Below are 20,038 nucleotides of genomic sequence, written 5' to 3' on the forward strand. Positions count from 1 at the left end.
GAAGTGGATGAATAAGAGAAGGAACAAAGACAACTATAAGGCACACTGAACACTTACATAAGGCGATTATTTAAGTAAGGTACTCTGTTTTTGTGGAACAAGTAGCTGCTGTGTACACTGATTTACTGAAAGCCTTGAACGAGTTACTTTGTGTGTGGAGATGAAGAAATGCCCCACCCCTTACAGTACCACTCTTTTAGGTTTTTACACTTAAAAGTCTATTGCAATTCCTGTATGTATATGCACTTTAAATACTACTGTAAGATCATAAGGGAGAAATAAACAGCACACACTATGGAGCATTTTTTTCATATATTTTGATTTTAAATTTCTCTTTTTCCTTCCACAAACATCATACATAATTAATCAGCTAAAAGTCCGTAATATCTCTGACTATAACACAGCCAAATGGAAGCTTATTCAAGAATCAACAGGGGCTGTTTTCCATTAAAATATTACTCAAACATATAGACTCACCCATAAAAAGAATCTGGCATTGAACTACATCATGGTAACAAACAGCTGTTGTCCTTCTTAATCTGCTCATTGATTGTATTTGGCAGTGAACAGGCAAAAAGCCCTGCTCTGAACAGTAACGCAGTTGTGATACACTCCCCTACCCCACGTTTCCAACCCTCCATCATTTCTTTTAATCCTCACTAAAGCACACCCCCTCTATCTCTTCATACTCCTTTCTTCTCACAAAGTCACACCTCATCCTCTAAATTAGCAGATCAGTACATGTATACTTAGTAGATGTCACTACTTCATGCAGGCAAGATAATCCGACTGCAGGACTTTCTCCTAATAACTAGCATGGGTATACAAGTATCCTACCAAATTTCTGAATTAGGATTAACTTTTGTCTAGAAATGTCAAAAACATGCAAATAAAAACCTGCTGTACCTTATAAATTGAGCTTTATAACCTCATCAAACAATATAGGTATAAGATAACAGACCACTTAGCTTAGATATTACTGCTCCTTAATAACAACAGATTTTACCACAACTCCGAAATTTGCAGAAATTTTTCATAATGATGACTGCGGTTTGGCTTCATCATTTCTCAGGAGATATCTGTTTAAATCCAGTTTTAATAATAATGACTACCATTTTAGTTCTAGCTGGAGCCAGCCATGCAAACACTGGATTCCATGCTACAACTATACCAAAAGCAATAGGACAAAGACATCTTTCCACTAAATAATTGGATGCACGCACTATTATTAATACATGGCCAGAAGGGCTGCTCATTATAAAATGGAAATAATAGCTTTGTCAGAAAAATGACTCAAATTCACTGTAGATGTTACCTCATATACCTATTGATTTCACCTTGTTCTTGAATAAACTAACAGGATCCAGACACTGTAGTGAGCTAGCAGCTATAATGAGAAAAGGCTACAGCATGACATGAATGTACATGTCATGTAATAAAGCAAATACAGACACACAGATAGACAGATGGTCTAGATTCTCATAATAATTAGGTTAAATGGACACTCCAAAACTCTTACAGGCTTCAGTTATATCTCTCATTTATCAGTATTATTAGGATACTCTAGGCAAACTGTTATTGTGCACTACAAACTTATAATACTAGGGGACATTACTCATAAATAGAAGGGGCAATATTTTACCCAAAGTAACAGACTCCTAGGAATACACAAGTTGAAAAAATAGTGCTAGATGTAGTAACTCACATCCTTGAGAAAATGACAACAATGTATGTACTGTCTAGCAATATAAGCAATCACCATCTCAAATCTTATTCCTGGTTTATGCGGTGGTTGAATTTCACATTTTCATCTATGATTACCCAAAGTTGTTTACTAAGGTGTACCAGTTCTATGTACTATGTGGTGATATAATATTGAAAGCTTTTATGTGGAGTGTTGCTTAGGGGTAAATAATATTAGCTTGCATTGTTTTGGGATTTAGTAGTAACTGTTTGCATGATAGCCATGGTTTGATGGAAGAGGAGGACGTCTGGATAAATATAGCAGATCAAAATTGAGCCCTCAGTGTACTAGATCATAGTGGCACAGTTGGGTTGCAGTGTGAAGGTCACTGACAAATACATTAAACAGCAAAGGTCCTAAGATAAACTATGTGGGACACCCATTGATACAGGTTGGAAGGCTAAGATGTCACTGTGTCATTTCACAGCTTATGATTTGTTCTCAAGGTAGCTTTGAAACCAGGAGAGATGAGCTAGCAAGACCTATAGTAGACAGATTATAAAGGTGCTTTAGGTATGACACTGTGTCAAATGCTTTAAATGGTCTAGGCAAAGTGCAGATAGCAGCTTATCTGAATTCCATGTAGGGTTATGATGTTAGTAAATTTGGAGGCTGGGAAAGGCACTGCAATGATGGCAGAATCCATGTTGGTTTTCAGAATCCATGTTGGTTTTCAGATAATAGCTTATTTTCAGCAATAAACTTGAGTAGCTGCACCTGAATAGATTTCTCAAGGATTTTTGACAGAGGAGACAGCATGGCAATGGGTACACTATAATCTGAGATGTTACTAGAGGAGCTACCCTTCTGGAGGGGCAGGATGTATCTATCTCTCCAGCATGACCTGTTCAGGTCAGAGGTCAGGTTAAGATCCCTGGAGCGAGTGATCCTCCAGTTTGATTTATGAATGTGTAGCATTTCCGTTACGGCCAAGTCAAAGACTGCCATGTAAGTCAGGCACAGGTGACCCCTTAGCAAACTGTAGGAGATGGAATACAGTGACAGGGCTTTCAGTCTTTCCACGTAAGAATTGTTTTGTGTACTCTGCAATTTCTTGTTGAGAAACATCTGTGGTCTCTCCAATTGTGGCAGGTATCTGTTGAGGTACATGCAAGTTAGTTACTGGTCTGATGAGGGCCAAGTATAATAGAAATATAAGAAAAAACGTAATGTATAAGCAAACACTGGAGCAAATCAAGATGGATTTCACCATAGCTACAGTATGTTCAGAGCAATTTATACTGCAACTGATGAAATATTTAAGAACATGAAAGAGAAACACTGACAGGTGAACTATACCTTGATTTGAAAAGGGCTTTCAAAATTGTAGCTGATGCCACTCTTCTTCAAAACCAAAGTAAATGTGATTCCCAAAGTTGTAAAATGGCTTGGAAGCTATCTAACAGAACATTCAGGTGCAGACAACAGTATCTGTTCCAAAACAGACACGAGTCTGAAGGGTATCCTCAGTGATTTGTCTCCTTTCTATTCCTCTGGCTTTAAAATTATCTCCATCAGGATTTGCTTTATATAGGCTGTATCTTCTATACAGCAGGCAGAGTCACATCTGGTTCACATAATTTGCAAATTGCCCCTTATAATTCACTGCAAGAACATTTCATGACAATGTGGAAGTGGTGTGTGAGAAGTGTGCTAAGTGTAAACACAAATACAACAACAATACGGATGTCCAGGGCTCAATATAGATTATATATGACTAAGAACATAACTGTAAAGGACATAAAACCCAAATCAAGGAATACAGATATCTGGGAAAACTTACTGATGGATGGATATACTTTATTTTTATTTAGCAACCCAAAAATAGACAAGGTATTAAAACAAATAAACTTGTCATACAAAATGTTGCATCTACTTGTCCTGGGAACTAGATGAGTTATAGCTATAAACTTGTTGTTTTCCAGAATGGAATATGGAAAACCCTTTATTTCACTCCATTTCCTAAGCAGCACAAAGCTAATACAGACCACAGAAAATGAAATTCTTAGGTTTATTAACCTGTCAGACAACAGGGAATTCATTGTATTACACTAAAGAAATTATCATTGGTTTCTGCTACAGCACCTTAAAGTAAGCTTGTTTTATTCAACAGATGGACATGACAGCATATAACTTATTAGAGCACCTTTTATTCTTACAACTAGTGAAACAGCCATTGAGGACTTCCTGAATGGTGACGTAGGTAATATCAGCCTTCCCTGTGATAGTCAGATGTAGTTTAAAAAGTTACTGCTTCATAGGCTTTTGGAATTCAAGTTTGTAATAAAAATATGCAGGAAAGTCTAAGGCACAAGAAACTATTAAAAAGATACTGAGCATACTGCAAAGGAAAAGCTGATTCGCCCAATGCTGTTAAGAGCTTTCATCTCTTTATTCAACAGACTTCTTCAGAACAAGAACCACAAACCACAAAAGGCCTATACAAAAGGTTTTGAGGTCTTAAACTTTACTTACATTTTTCGCCTACTTGTGCACATCCATGAACTCTGTAAAAATAAGCACTATGATTTGTTCCCACTATTTCTCCGGATGTATGTATTGCTCAAAACAGGAAGTCACTTGGTGTGGCCCTAAGTGACTACTTCCCCTCCATATAAAAAGGTCTGTATTCATCAGGAACAAGAACGGTCACATTAATCATGTATATGAGCCTCATATAAGCAGGTACTGTAAACCTTTTTGCCAAACAAGAAGATTAGTCATTCATAATTTATTTCAGGAGATATAAGCCTTGTAAAAGTGGGCACAGTTTCTCATATTACATGAGATACAAGCATTGATAAGGACAGTCAACCTGGAAAAACTTCTGTAATAAAGCTTTCATAATTTGTTTCAAGGAATATGATCCCCACAAAGGCTGACACAGCCTCTCATAATAAATGTGATACAAAATAGACTAATAAAGTCTGGTGATAACATTGTAAATGCCAACAGTTTCAATGTTTGTAAACAACTCTACAAACCACTCTGTTAAATTGACCTGATGAAACTCAGGCAAAAGTGTTTTCTTAAATATAGTTCTATAGTGGTAGCTCATAGTGTGTTGTCATGTTTTTTTTTTTTTTTTGTTAAAAATAAAAATAAAAACCTTTTAACTATGAATGAGGTTCTACAGGCTACTGAGCTGGTAAACCCTCATGGGTCTTTCATGGATATTCAAATAAGGGACTAACCTCTAAGGTTTGGGATTGGCTCCTTGTTTTTCCATCTCCCAGATTTTCCTCCTAACAGCTCCCCTGGCCTCTCCCACCATTGTCTGTAACTGCCTTTACATTACTGACCTGTTGAATATAATGTATTAGAACAAGAACACTTGTCGATTTACCTACTTAACTGAATAAACTACTTGAAACTTCAACAAGGTTTCTATTTATCCCAGAAGGAGGGTATCAGAGTGAGAGTCACCTAGATCTTCCAGCTAAAGTAATTGTATTTATTTATTTAGTTATTGACATTTGTTTACCAGGATAGCCCAAATGGGTAGAAGCCCATTTTCAGTGGAGGCCAGGGGATAAAAGCTCCAAATTATAAAAAAAAAATTACGAACAATAATTATACAATTTAAACATCTGCAGTTTAAATGACTATAACAAATTAAACATAATATAAAAACATTGGTTAAGAATTGATGCAAAGCATATGACAATCATTTAATATTTGGAGAAATTTTAGACAGTTTGTAGAGAAATTAAAGGAAAGTTAGTTTAATACAAACAGGAATTGCAATATGGAGAGAGGGAAAACAGGCTTATGGTATATATAGAGAGAAAGTCAGGGAAGAAAATTTGCTAGAAATAAGGAAGTAAGTGAAGAAGCGAGAGTAATAAGCCCCAGTATAAAGAATGAAAAGGTAATTGTTCACATTCAGGGATATAGCTTATCCTGGTTTTGAGCAAGAACAGAGCAAAATTTTAACTAGGAAGTCTTTCAGAGTGGTTTTGAAAGATGGGATGGAGGGGACTGAACTGACGGATACAGGTAAGGAGTTCCAGGCATTAGTAACCTTGTACAAGCACAAACAATGCCAGCAGATTTGATATGTTTGTAGACAGACAAAAGTTTTTGATCACTGGATCACCATAATTGACTGGGAATATAGTCGTGTAGAATGTTTTTTAGTAATCGACAGGCAGATGGATGTTGGATAATTTTATAGGTGATAAGAAGCTGTGTGTATGTTAGTTGCTGAGACATTTCTAAACAATTTAGGCTTTTTAGTCCTATACAGTGGTGGGTTCTAAAAGGGGAATTTGATACACATTTAGCAAATTTGTCATAGCATTCTTCAGGTTTAAGTTTTGTGAAGCCTGGAGGTTAATAAGGATGGGAGCACCATAATGATGAGTGGGAAGGAGATAAGTAGTGACAATTGCAGTTTTAGCTGTGTCAGTGAGAACGTTTTTGGCTCAGTAAAGCTTCCCTAGTTTTTGTTGAGTTTTCCTTATGTAATTTTGTATATGCAGGTCGAATATAACATCATCATTCAGTATTACCCCTAATAAATTGCTATGAGAAGTGACTCCAATGGTTATATTACTAACAGAGAGGACTTCAAATTTTGTTTTTTCACGAGAGAGGGAACTGGGGTAAAAAAAAAAAAAAAAAGGAGCAGTTTGGTCTTTTTTTGGATTGGGCATGAGTTGTAGGTTATGAAGCCATGTTACAGTGGCTGTTAAAGTTTTCTGGAGGTCTACCATATTGTCAAATGTGGAATCATCTGAGTATTGTATTAGGTTGGCCTATCGGGTGGATGTAAAGAGAGTGTTGGTGATGATATTGGATAGAGCCTTGTGGTACACCGGTGGTGACTGGGAAGTAAGAAGAGAGTGCAGAGTGCTGTTTTACTGACTGATACCTATTGGACAGGTAGCTTTTGAATCACAGAAGGGTGGGCCGAGAGGGATGTAGTATGAACATTTGAAGTAGAAGTTTGCTGTGGCAAGCTATGTCAAAGGCTTTAGACAAGTCCAGGAATAAGGAATAGACTAGTTTGCTGCTATCTCTAGCTTTATTGACAGTACCAATATAGGTTAGAAGGTCGGTCAGTGCTAGTACTATGGGAAGGATATATAAGCCATGTCGTGCACGGGGCAGGAGTTTTTCCTACACGAGATAGTCTAGCAATTGTTTTTGAATACATTTTTCAAGTATTTTGGCAAGCGGAGATAAGACTACTATAGGTCTAAAGTTATTAATGTCTACTGAATTTCCTTCTTTGTGCAGAGGAATAATGTGTGAAGTTTTCCAGAGAGAGGGAATGTGGGATTCCTGGGTTGTCCTATCAATAATGGTTGAGAGAGGATAGGCAATGCTATTGGCTGCTATTTTTAGGTACTTGCTTTGAAGGTTATCAGCTAAAGAAGAACATGGTTTAAGTTTAAGAGTAGTTTTATATAGGATGTGGGCACATGTTTGAAGGTGAAAGTGAATGCGGTGACATGTGGCTGTTGGGATGGGATGGGATTAAATGTTGAAGAATCCTTGGTTAAAGATGCAATACAACCTATAAAATAAGAGGTGAACTGTATTGCAATTTCAGGCGGTGAGTTATCGGGAGAGGGGTTTGGGTTCCCACCCTCGGGTCAAATTATAACTGACATTAATCAGTTTACAGCCAGTTCAAAGCAATTAACACAGAGATGCAAAGTAAAACAAGTTTTCTTTCACTTCCTGAGACTAAATAACTGCCATATGCAGTTTATCTACTGGTCATGAAAAAGGAGACAGTGACCAAAATTAGCAAGAAGTCCTTAGAGTGCACAGACTATTTCACAGGGACTTTCAATCACAGAAAAGGCATGTATTTAACCAATTAAAGTTAATACACAGCAAGGTTCTTCATGGCAAAATTCTCGGTAAACTTGTTGGAATAGGGCCTTGTGGCAGAGCTCCTGCAGTTTCGAGATCAGATGTAGTAACCAGAGGCTATTATACAATGACAAAATTCTCAGTAAACTTATAGGACTTTATCTGGACTAATCCTTTGTACTCTGTTTTTTGTTAGTCCTGTCACCCTCTGGGTCACAGGTGGCATACCAGATCTGACACCAGCTTTGTGGATTACCTCTGTTTTCTATATTTACAGAATGCTAGAATCCTCACATGGCATCCTCCTTTCTGTCTATCTTTGTATTATATCACAATAATGAACAATTCATGTCCATAATTGCATAATTGACAAGCTAGGGCTCTCTGGAAAGAGAATGACAGTACATTATGTACCCTGCTAGTTTTACAAATGGATCAACAGAGAAGAATTAGCTGGCACTGCTTTAACTTGATGCAGAAAAGGCTTTTGACAGTAGACCTGAGGTGATTTTTAGGGGTCAGAAAATTATGATATTCCTTAAGGAGATAGTGGATTTACAATGAAATATCTATCTAGGTGCCCAGGATCAAGTGAAAGTATATGTCCTCTTTCCAGAGGAGCTGAATATTATGAGGAAGACTAGACAGAGGTGCTCCATTCCCTATTTTCTTAGCCCTATGCTTGCAGCCATTGAGTGAAAAGATAAGAGCCTCAAACATGCAGGGGTATTTATGGGGGACCTGAATTTAAAGATTCCAGCATTTGCAAATAGCATTCGGATTACACTGAAAAAACCTAGTGATGACTTTCCCAAACTCTGGGAAGTATTGACAAGATCTGGGTAGAGTTCATTATTTAAGATAAATATTATAAAATCACAAGGTGTTGGATTAAATGTAAAGAATCATCAGGTATTAATAAAGCAAAATCTGGGAATGTGGGAACATATCGATTAGATGTCTAGGAATTCATTAAACCACAGCATCTTGAAATAAACACTCATAAAAATATAACCCAAGATAAAATACAATTTTGAGAAATGGAAGGGGTTAAACTTGGACCTTTGGGTACATTTCATTCACTGGCATGATCTTTCCAGTCTTCTTTATGCAGGCCGAGCCTTCTGGCAACTGATATGGAATAATTAAATAAAGAAAACAGAGAAGTGGATGAAGGATTTTTGTGTCAAGATGAAGGGACAAGAGTGACATGGGTAAGGCAACATTACCAAGAAATTATGGGGAACTGGGGGTGCCAGATTTGAAGATATATTTTAAAGCTTTGGCACTAGCTTTGTACATAAGATGTCAAAAATAAAAATGTTGTAATGAGATGGAAATATGTGCTGAGAATAAAAGGGAGGACTTTGGGGCAGGAGAATGTCCTAGATTAGATTTGCTGAAAGGAGGCGAGGAAACATAACAGACCATTGGTAGCAGTGTTGAAAAAAGAGCTACATGGAATATTTCTGCACATACAGCTAGAGGAGTGGAGGGAAGACACCCTGTCTATTGGACCTACCCAGCAGAATAAAAAGGAAACTCTGACTGGTTAGCACTGGGCCTAAGCCATAAAAGAACTTGGTATTGGGATTAGCCATTAGACCAAGATGGAGTTCTGCAGTGTGACAGAGCCACAGCTAGGTTTCAGTTATTAGACAGGTGCAGGTCATAATGCCAAGGATTGATAAGTGAGACATCTATCTAGTTTAGTATTAAGAAAGAAGAGTCGATCTCTCTAATAACATGGATCTCAGAGATCAGAACAGGTGATAGCAGCTTAATATGCAGGACAGAAAGAAGTTGTTTAGTTTAAGAAAGTAGAAAAGTAGAAAAATGAAGAGGGCCTAGGGGAAACTCTCAGATAAAGAACTAACATATAAATATTGGGAGATGGTGCTTTCATTGACTAGAGTAGCTACTCTTGTAAAAAAGTATAGAATTTTCTGGTAGAAATTGCAACATATGATTTTATACACCAGTGAAGCTGGCAAAGATACACCTTCATAGGTTCATAAGTGTTCACTAAGCTAACGACCACAAGGGCCTTTTTAAGCCTAGCCATGCAACCCAAATCTCTGACAAGTTCTGATACTCTTGATAAGTGGAAGCATGGGCCAGGGAGATGAACCATTTACAAGTTTCCTGTTTGCATGGAGATATAGGTGCCAAACGAGGGATGGATTTCCGGTTTCCTATCTAGTTATTGAAGTTGAATTGGGTTAGGGAGGAACTCTGCTTCACATTGATGGGGAGCCTGTTCCATAGATGGGATAGTCTCTGGGATACATACCTATCTCTCCAGCAGGTCCTATTTATATCAATAAATATATACATCTTTAGAATGCGTAATTCTGGGCACTAGCCCACTCTGTTGGAGATGCCAAAACAAAGTAAGAGGCGCATGCAATATAGTTTTGAAGCCATGGGAAGCTAGAACAATTCAGAAGACATTTGGAAGGCATAGTTCATTATTTGATAAACAGATATATCACCATAATAAAGGACGTGCATTTTTTGGACAATTTGGTCAGACATGGGAGTCAGGGATACAGAATTTCTACTAACAATTTTACTGGTGAGAAAAGTAATAAGGTATAGAATAAAGTAACAGGAGCCCCACAAGATTGAGGAGACAATTAAGTTAGATAAAGACCTGAGATAGGAGAAGAAATGATTACATGCAAGGGGATCACAGAGAATGGTAAATAAGCAGTTGTAATGCTCTAGAGTAACACAGAAAAAGTATTAGTCACAAATGATGGTAATCTGGGAAAGTAGAATGTGCAGGGCTTTAAGAGTTACTAGTTGCACAGTGGAGTTCAGCCATAGAGAAGCACTGGGCAAATGCAGGAATCTACATTAACTAATTGGAAGATCTGTACAAACATTAGTGGTCAGCAAAGAATGAGCTGGGGTTCCTTACTTGCATTCCTATATTTTATCAAGGTGATTAGACTCCAAGATTCTTTGGCAGTTAAATTACATAGTCTCATTTCTAGGTTTGTGGATAATTTTTAAACCAACAATACAGGTAGAATGAATGGATTTTAAGTTTTTCCTTTTTTTTTTTTTTTTTTAAAATAGTTCAAAATACATGTAGGTAACCTTATAATTTTCTGTCTTAAAAGGTGAAAAGTTGTTAAGTGTGGAAATGAAAAAAATAATTTTACTTCCTAAGATAACAAGTGTGACAGCTTCAAAGGACGATGACTGACGGATAAAAGCTGAAGGCTAGACAGGCAAAACAATGAAAGTGTTTTACTGATAGTGTTTGGAACTGCATTCTGCTAAACAACATTTATAACCAACTCTAAATACAGAAAAAATAACATCAGGAAAGATATGAAGCACTCCAAGTAATAAAATATGTATGTGTGTGTGTGTGTGTGTGTGTGTGTGTGTGTGTGTGTGTGTGTGTGTGTGTGTGTGTGTGTGTGTGTGTGTGTGTGTGTGTTACTTTTGCTGACCATGAAGGTCTAACTGCCCCTTTTAGTGCAGGCATCGGAAGAAAAGTTTAACTACAGCAAGCTACAAAATATAATACACAACAATTATGTAGGCTATAAAATACAACAGTTATAAAAAAGTGTCACATAGGTTGGTTTATTGTCTAATTCTGGCAGGAATGGAGATGTTAAAGGATACAGATGGAGTAAGTAGACCTGCCTCAGGTGTAGCTGGGTTTGAATACATTTAGTAAGAATTTCTCTGTAAAACACAGTCAATTGTTAGGGAAGTAAGGCACCACAATATTTATTAAGGTTGTTACAGTTTAATGGTTTGTGGATGATTTCATGGACAGTCAGTAGCTGTGTTATTAAAAGGTAGTGTGGTAGTTTATGTCACGCTGTAGGTGCTTTAAGGCAGTACAATGTACTATAGTTTGCAGCAAACCTTGGCAGTTTTGTTGTAGCATTGTTTGATTTTGTTCAGAAGACTGCCCCAAGGTTAGTTAAGATACGGCCAGCAAAAAGTAAAGAGAAGATAAGAAAAGAGAAGACATTTTTTTTGTTTTGTTTTTTACATTATCTGTTAGACAGTGTTTATTGTTATAAAGGAGACCTAGTTCTGGAAGTGTTTTTTTTATTGTACATTCCACGTGTTCATCAATGATTACTCCAAGTAATTTTTTCTGAGTGATGAGTTCAACTGATGTGTTATAAGCAGATATGGCAGAAAAGGTATTTTTATTTTTGGAGAGTATTTTAGGAATGACAAATAAGAATTTAGCTTTTTGGCACTGAGCAAGAGGGGAGTATTTATGAGTCAAGATTCTGTGGAGGAAGAAACATTTTATATTTTTTCCTGGAGATCTGTCAGAATCAGAACAGTGCAGATAAGGCTGGCATCAACAGTATATTGTATGAAAGTGGCTCCCATGGATGCTATATAAAGGTTACAGATAAAGACATTGACACGTACAGTGGCTATTAATGAACCTGAGATAGGTAAGGGGGAAGAGTTCTTTCATCCATTTAACTGCTAAGTGCTTGCAATCTGTGAAACTGGGAAAGTATGGCATGATCGAGGCAAGTGTGCACAGTTCAAGGCGAAGGGTCAGGTGAGATATGGTATCAAATGCTTTCAAAAGAGCTCGGAAAAGGAGGCTAGTAGGTGTCCAGAGTCCATGTGTCTGTTGATATGGTTGCCAAAATTGGGAAGAGCATTAGTAGTCCTGTGGTGGGGTCTGAAACCATGCTTCACAGTAGACAGGTAAGGTGCCTGAGGTGTTGTATTTGGATACATTTTCAAGTCAAAAGTCAAAGTAAAAGTAAACTTAGAGCTACACACATGTTGCCTAAACAAAATTTTGTGATTCAGCTCAATTCTTGAGATTACAAAGGAAAGTGAAACAACACGTACAAGTAGAGGGATAAACCTAACTAACAAATAAAATACTACTACCAATACAGGCAAGAAAGAGCAGAGATATTTACCAATTCTCATATACGAAAAAGATACCCTCCCCCTGAGTTAAAGTAACTACCCTATTTAAAGAAATACAAAACACACTACAGATTGAACAAAGTTATTTGTCTAATATTGCACTTGAGTGGGTTAAATATTACTGACTTTAGATATAACAAATAAATATTGCACTTTCTTGGAATATATATTGCAAAAATAAATAAAAATTGACTTATTATGTGTCCAGACCCCTGGGACTAGAGCCTGAGTTCAGAAGTCTAATCATTGTAGGGTAGAAGCTGTTATAGAATCTTGTATTCTGCAGTAGATATCTCCTGCCCAATGCCAGATGCTTAAACAGTCCATGTGCAGGATGTGTTGTGTCCTGCATTATTTTGGTGGCCTTTTGGATGCTTTTTGCAGAATAAAGTTGTATCAATGTCAGACTGGAACCTGTTACCTTCTCTGCAACCCTCACCACTGTTTGTAGCACCTTCCTTTCTGTAAATGTGCAGCTTCCAAACCACACTGTGAAGTTGCAGGTGAGGGTGCTCTCTACTGCACCTCTGTAGAAGGTGGAGAGGGGTTAATATCAATTCATCGAAACGTCTGAAGTTCGAAAACCATATGTTCGAACTTCAAACCACGATCTGCACAAACATCGAAGTCTTAGAACAGCAATTTTTTTCCCAGGGAAAAGAATTGCTGTTCCAAGAAACACACACACAACACAAGCACAGCAAAAAAAAATCAATCCACACACATACACTCAAAATCCTACATCTAACCAAACACTAAACTGTACATACACTACTACCTATCCACTTACCTTAACCCAAACCTTAACCCTAAAGTCTGTCATTATCACACACTCACCTGACCCGCACCTTAACCCTAACTCACCTATCCCACCCTAACCCTAATGTCTTTCACTATCGCACACCCACCTCACCCGCACCCTAACCCTAACTCACCTAACCCATGCCCTAACCCTAACATCCACACAATCACAAACTTACCTGAACCCGACATGTAACTTCCCACCACAGTCCTGATAATCACGAAGCCACAGAAACGACCCACCAAATTCTTACCCTGGGAAAGAATTCAGTGTTTCGCGGCTTCGCGATTACCAATGTTCGAACTTTACAGTTCGAACATCTGGTATTCGATATTCAGCCATTTTGACAGACTGATATAGACCTGGTGGTGATGATATGAGACTTTTTTTCAGCTTTTTAAAATGTGGAGGCATTGGTGCACTTTCTTGATTAGTTGACTGGTGTTTCCCAACCATGGCAGATCCTCTCATATGTCTACACACAGGAATTTCATACTCTTACCCATCTCCAAACTCTCACCATTGATCCTGAGCACTGGGTGGTTCGTTCTCATTTTCCTGAAGTTTATGATAATCCCTTTGGTCTTGCTTATATTCAGATCAATGTTGTTCACCTCACACCGATTGCTCAGAAATGTCACCTCCTTTCTGAATGCCCTTTCATCCTCCTTTGTGATGAGCCCCATGACTGTGATGTCATCAGCAAACTTGAAGTTATGGTTGGGCTTGTGCTTAGTATAGCAGTCATGGGTCAAGATGGTGAATAAAAGTGGGCTGAGAACACATCCCTGTGGAACCCTGGTATTATTCATGATGCACTGTGATGTGTGCTTACCCAAACATACCCTCTGTGGTCTCTCAGTCAAGAAGTCCAGTATCCAGTTACAAAGATGTTTACCGATTCCTAAATGTGCCAGTTTTAATATCAGCTGCATTGGTACTACCATATTAAATGCAGAGCTGAAGTCTATCAACAGCATCCTCATATAGTTGTCTTTGCCTCTAAATGCTCAAGGGAGATATGTAGTGCTACTGATATGGCATCAGCCGTAGATCAGTTAGCTCTGTACATAAACTGCAGAGGGTCAAAATTAGGAGGTAGGCATGATGAAAGATGCTTTTTGATCAGCCATTCAAAACATTTCATAACAGTGAATGTCACAGCAACTGTTCTGTAGGCATTAGGGCTGGAGGGACTGGTTTTCTTATGTAGTGGGATGATGTTAGTTTCCTTGTAGCATGAGGGTACTTTCACCATGGCAAGAGAGGTGTTAAATATTTCCTTGAACACAGTGTATAGTTGATCAGCACAGTCTTTTAACACCTTGCTCAATATGTTGTCTGGGCCAGACGCCTTCTTGGGGGTTCACTCTCCTTAGCTCTCTTCTTACCTCCTCTGTGCTGAGGCTGAGTACTGCATCCTTCTCATCAGTGGGTAGCTTTAGCACCAACTTGTTGTTTCTTTCCTCAGATCTACCAAAGAAGATGTTCAAAATGTCCAGGAATTTGATGCTGAGTAATTTGATGCAGGAATTTCATAAGTATTTTAGATAAAGGTGGAATATAGCTATAGGACAACTTTGGGTAAGTTGTGGATTAAAGATACTTTCCAGATTTTGGGTAAGTAGCTTTTAGACTGACATGGGGTAGGCCAGTGCATTGGCAGCCATTTTGATTTATTTGGTGGAAATGTTATTTGCATTGAGAGTGGTGGGTTTGTGCTTTTTTACTGTGACAGAAGAAATTGGGTTGATGTGAAAGATAGCATATCATGGGGTTACTGGGGAAAGAAGGGGGGCATGGTTGGTGGGTGTCTGTAAGGGAGAATTCAGACTGAATGAAATATAAACTAATTGGGAAGCTCTGGGGTCTGCATGGTTATTAGTGTATGGGGTTGGTTGAATTGGATGACCTGAGTTTAGTAGCTTGTGTACAGAAGAAGAGAACAATTTAGGGTTATTAATGTGGGAGTCTTGGATGGAGTTGTAAACAACTTTTGGTCAGATTTAAATTTTTTTGGTTACATAGATCTTGATAGTATTGTAGAGTGCATGCAGTTTTACTCTGAAGCCATTGTTTCCATGATTTGCCACATAGGTTCATAGGTTCATATGTAGGTACTAGGCTATCTGCCCGAGGGCATTTATAAGCCTAGCCAGAGTGTGTCGGCTTTTGCTGCTCTATTGATTAATTAACTCATCCTCTGTCAAGAGGAGCCAATGAAGTGATTCCAGGGGTGTATTTTCTGTTACCCATCCACTCATCAAGGTTTCTCTTGAAGAGTGTTAGTCAAGGGCTCTGCCTGATGTAATTTAGAATTTTGTTTCAAAGCATGGGGAGTCTCTGTGACAGGAATCTATACCTTCAGCATGTTCTATTTATAGTTGTGGTGAGGTTTAGCTCACTAGAGCGCATGGCTTGCAGTGACTTGGATTTCTTTAGGCGGAGCATGTCCATCAATTCTGAGTTGGACATGGCTTTGTAAGTCAGGCAGAGATCACCTCTGAGTAAGCGATATGCCACTGAGTACAGCCAGAGTTTATTCAGTTGGGCTGCATAGGACATATGTTTGAGACCAGTAATCCTCTTGCTGAGGTACTTTTGTTGTCTTTCCAGCTGTTGGAAGTGTCTTGTGAGGTACATCCCAAATGGGGCATTGTACTCTATGATGGGTCTAATGAGTGAGGAGTAGAGGGGCACTATAACCTCTTTTTTTCTAGATGCGAACCCTTTAGTAATTAGATGGGCCACATGGAAGGATTTCCTAACTACTTTGGCAATATGATTGTCAAAGGAGAGATTACTATCTACCTGGGTCTCTGGATCTCTTATTACCTCTTCTGTATTACGGGGGCTACCACCTATCTGGTAATTCATGGGTGTTTTGTTTTTCGCAAATGGGATGACTATGCATTTCTTGGCATTTAGCTTGAGGCCATGACTTTGACACCAGGTGTCCGTCTCAGTAAGGCCCTTTTGGAGGATGCCCATGTCAGCCAGAGAGTCAATTATGGCTCCAAGTTTGCAGTCATCAGCGAACTTGGTTAGCCATAGTCCTCCTGTGTTTGCCCGTACTTCTGAGAAGTACATACCGAACAGCAGGGGTTCCCTGACCAAGCCTTGTGTGACACCACTTGTGACTGGTATAGAGTCAGACCTGGAGCCGCTATTCTTACTGTGTGAGTTCTGTGTGTAAGCCAGTTAGCAACCCATCTCATGACGTAGGGGTTTATGTTCAGGCTGGTGAGTTTTTCTGTAATACCCGAGTGGGGAGTGGTGTCGAAAGCCTTGGCAAGGTCAAGGTAGGCTGTGTGAACCACCTTTCCCTCATCTATGGCTTTGGTGACTGTCTCGAAGAAGTCAACCAGGTTTAGTAGGCATGATCTGCCCTTAACAAAGCCAAACTGGATCGGGTCAAGTGTTTGGAGGTTCCCAATGTCTTTGTTAATGAGTTCCATGATGATGAGCTCCATAGCCTTGCAGATTAGGCTAGTCAGGCTTTTGGGGTGATAGTTACCAGGGTCAGTTGTGGCCCCTCCTTTGTGGACAGGAATAACCATTGCTGTGTGCCATTCTATAGGCACGTAGCCTGTGGATTGGCTGAGGTTGAACAGCGTGTTTAGGTGGGGGGTTAGTTCGTTCTGTAGTTTGTGCCATCTGGTACCACTGATGCTGTGTTTTTGGCTTTTGAAAGGGCTGTTTCCACCTGTGCGCCTGTGATTTTTGGGACACTACACTTTCCCGGTATTGTTGTGGGCCCTTTTGGAGGTGAGAGGGGGGGGGTGAAGTTTACACTGAATCTATCTGCCAGGATGTTGGTTTAGTATATTTTGTGCCATTTTGCACTAGTTCAGTGCATAACTGCGAGTTGCCACTTAGATTCTTAACATAGCTAAAGAAGGCTTTGTGGTTATCTTTTGAATTCTTGGCTATTTGTCTTTCAAAGTTAGCCTTGGATGATTTCCTGAGGGACCTCAGTTTCTTACTGATATTGATCAGGGATGTCTTTCCTTCTTGGGATTTGCTTTTTTTCTGAACTAGTTTCCTCCTTCTATTGTATAGCCTGTTTATTGCAGGGGTCCACCAAACTGGTTTCCTTCTCTTAGAGGAGTGAGTCTTGGTTTTGCTAGGGATGGCACAATCCATGCATTCTTGTAGGTGCTCATACAGTGCATTTGTAAAAGTTTCTGCATCTTGGGCAGCGTTATCCTTTAGCATGGGGGCTGTGAAACTTACCACATCTGTCTTAAGTAGGGTGAAGTTTGCTTTAGAAAAGTTTTTTACTGTGATTTCCTTAGTTGGGAGTGGTGATGGGGTGTGGACATCCAGAGTGATTAGTTTATGGTCTGATCTAACCAGTGACGGGTTGACCTCCGGTGTGGAACACCTGTCACTCATGTTGGTGATGACCAGGTCCAATATGTTTTCACCTCTGGTAAGGGGGTTTACCAGCTGATCCAGGGCATTTGAGTTGATGAATTCCAGGAAGCGCTGGGCCTGGGAATTTGTACTCGAGTAGTTTTCCCAGTGAATGGTAAGGTAATTGAAATCGCCCAATATCTGGATGTTTGGTAGGACCTTCATGTTTTCTGGTGTCTCCAGAAAGGTGGAGTGGTGGTCCTAGGTCATGGAGGGTGATCTGTAGCAGGCCACAATTTGCATTGCAGATTTGCCCGATGTTAGTTGCACATGGATGATCTCAGAGGTATCATGCTGCAGCACTAACCTGGAGGTGTAGGTATCCTTGATGAATATGGATACACCCCTTCCTTTTGTGTTTCAGTCCATGTTTTGTGGCCGAAACGTGTAGTATGAGTTGTAGCCCGGTAGTGCTGGGGTGCTCTCTGGAGCCTTGAACCAGGTTTCAGTTACTGCACAGATGTCAACGTTCTCCATACTGAGGAGTGCTTCGAGCACGTGCATTTTGAGATTTTAAACTCCTGGCACTGAGTAGCATAACCCTCAGTCTTTTGTTAATTGTGCTGTTTACGGAGGTGGGCTTGACTTTTGAGCCTCGCCTATAAAAGGCACTATGGGGGCAGCAAGAGCCTTGGCCAGTATTCAAAAGCCTAGGAGTGACAGGTGCAAGCCTTCTCTTGTGAAGCAACGTGGCTTGTCGAGCATGTTGTCCCAGGCTGACAGACACTGGATCCCCTTTGAATGACACCAGAAGTTAGCCAATTGTTGAAATTGATCATTTTTTCTTTATACTGAGGTATCATTCTTGGTGAGGGCAGGATTCTACTCAGGGTCAGGGTCATACCAGCCTGGGCTACATGATCAAAGAGCTCTTTTATGTCTCTTTTCATGTAGTCCAGGGAGGTACGTCTCAGGTCATTCACACCAACATGAACAATGACAGAGTCATAGTTGTACTTGTTCTGGAGTGACCTGAGTGCTTTGTTATGGGACAGATTCTGGCTCCTGACAGGCAGCTAACAGTAACCTTCTGCTTGTCCAGCCTAGTGAGTGGGACATCAGTGTGCTTGACTATAGAGTCACCTATTACTAGTGTGTTAGGTATGTTATTTCGCCTTAAGGGCTGTGATTGTGCGGCACACTGATTTTGTGTTTTATATGTTGTCTGGTTTGTGATGGGAAGTGCAGGTTGTTTATAATAATAATTTTATAACTTGTTTAGTAGGTCTAGAAAGCCATCGACTTGGCTGAATTGTATTCTTTTGTGTCTTGTTGGGACTGCTCTGTTTAGAACTGAGAGAAAGTTTTTTAAACCTTGAGACATAGTCATGTTGTGGGTAATGTTACAGTGATTTTTTTTTTTGATGAATGTATGGGTAGTCTGTGTACAAAGGTAGGTAATCACTCACAGAGCTGGAGAGGATGCCAGTGAAGATATCCTTTTAGGGTTGGTTGTAAAAACTCAGTTTAGGGTAGGAGATCTGTTAGAGGACTTGTTCTTTCTGTTTGGGGAGCTGATGAGCTGAGTAGAGTAACATGGTTTAATGGGAGATGTAGGGTGGGAGAACAAGATGGGCAGCCACTCTATATTTAAGTCACCTACTTCAATTGTTTCTTCATTCATGTTGGTTGACAGCCAGAACAAAATGTCTTCTATAGTAGAGATGTTATTGACTGCAGGATTTGTAAGGCAACAAGCAAATTCTTGGACTCATAAACTTTTAAAAGTGAGATCAGATATTTGTTATTGTTAAAGGTGGGAGGGTTGTGTGGCTATAGAGAGAGATGTATGGAGTTATTGTATAAAATGACAATGCCACCAGCACTTTTCTATGTTTTTTTCTAGCCTTAGTATGTGATAGCCTGGAGGTAGAATTCTTTTTCATTTTTTTATGTTTAGATTTATCCAAGTTTCAGTTAGTGTTAAGAGGAGTGGAGGGAAATCCAAGTGTGAAGTTTGGGGATTTTGTTATATAGACTCTGGCAGCTGCTATTCATAAGTTAAGATAAAAAGATAGATAAAGATATTCACATACACACATTCACATGTATGCATATACTGTCTCTTCTAACAGAAATGCCATAGTCATATCATCAACATAATTTTTTTTTTGAAAATTATGTATTAACCAGCTAGTGGAAATTAATATTTACAGAAATTATTACAGATAATGTAAATACAAATAATAAAAGGTAATTAACTTTCAATGATGTGGTACATCAATTAATGTATAGATACTCTCATGATTAGTAATAACAGGCAACATGCCATCTCTTTATTATTACAAGGAACA

At 39.1% G+C, this 20,038-nt stretch overlaps 1 protein-coding gene across 1 annotated transcript in view; it reads right to left on the reverse strand.

The window, feature by feature from the left end:
* Positions 1–20,038, reverse strand: part of ERC2 (ELKS/RAB6-interacting/CAST family member 2) — a 6,021,505-nt gene that overhangs the window by 2,769,322 nt on the left and 3,232,145 nt on the right. The window lies entirely within an intron of this gene.

Source organism: Protopterus annectens, chromosome 7.part1, assembly GCF_019279795.1.
Source record: "Protopterus annectens isolate FY-2018-M chromosome 7.part1, PAN1.0, whole genome shotgun sequence".
Taxonomy (NCBI): domain Eukaryota; kingdom Metazoa; phylum Chordata; order Ceratodontiformes; family Protopteridae; genus Protopterus; species Protopterus annectens.